At 34.7% G+C, this 933-nt stretch overlaps 1 pseudogene; it reads left to right on the forward strand.

Moving 5' to 3' along the window:
- Window positions 1-589: 589 nt before the first annotated feature.
- LOC111740138 lies at window positions 590-708 on the forward strand (annotated as a pseudogene).
- Window positions 709-933: the final 225 nt, after the last annotated feature.

Genomic DNA, 933 nt, shown 5'->3' on the forward strand with positions numbered 1-933 from the left:
ATACAATGGAGAACTAAAAAGCATTAAATTATTCATTCCTTAAGAGAAATTTATTTTAACAAAGAGATTGATGCAACAATTAAAAAAATTGATGGGTTCTAATTTAGGCATATTGGGATTGAGATGCCTGTTTGTATCTAGGTGGCAATGTGTAGTCAACAGCTGGATCTGTGGGTCTGAGTTCATAAGGACATTTGCAATAGTCATCAGCATGCAGCTCAACAGTAAATTCTTAAGTAGGAATTAGATTGTTAAAAGAATGTGTGTGAAGTGAGAGAAGGTTGGAGCAACACAACTGAGGCACACTAACATTTATAGGATTGCATGGATAAAAAAGTCTAAAGAGAAGCTGAGAGGTGACTGTGATACCAGGAGCTATTACAGAAACAAAAAGGAAAGCTTTTAGTAAGCAGGGAGTAAATGGAGAGTCAAGATCTCCAGAGAAAACATGATTATATAGAATATACTAAAACAAGACCTAGAAGATAATTGTTAACTTGGTGTGAAAGAATTTCAAAAAGTAACATTGATAGAAGCAATATATTAATGAGTTAACAGTAAAAAAGCAGTCAAAAATGTAAAGACCAAAGCTTACAGCCATGCTACCCTGAACAAGCCCGATCTCATCTGATCTCGAAAGCTAAGCAAGGCCAGGCCTGGTTAGTACTTGGATAGGAGACCACCTAGGAAGACCAGGTGCTGTAGGTGTTAAAAAATAATGTCAAGACCAAAGTGGATATACATTTATAACATTTGAGGACTTGGGAATGTTATTAAGAATTCTGTCATAATCAAAGGCTTTACAGAAATATACTTAAATGGTAAAATATTTCCTCCTTATTTAGTCCTAGGTCTCATTATTTCCTACATGTTCAACTTGATTCCTCAATTTCTTATCAATGAATCAGATAGTTTAGATTAGGAAAGTAGTCC

This window comes from Pteropus vampyrus, unplaced genomic scaffold (assembly GCF_000151845.1).
Source record: "Pteropus vampyrus isolate Shadow unplaced genomic scaffold, Pvam_2.0 Scaffold58, whole genome shotgun sequence".
Classification (NCBI taxonomy): Eukaryota; Metazoa; Chordata; class Mammalia; order Chiroptera; family Pteropodidae; genus Pteropus; species Pteropus vampyrus.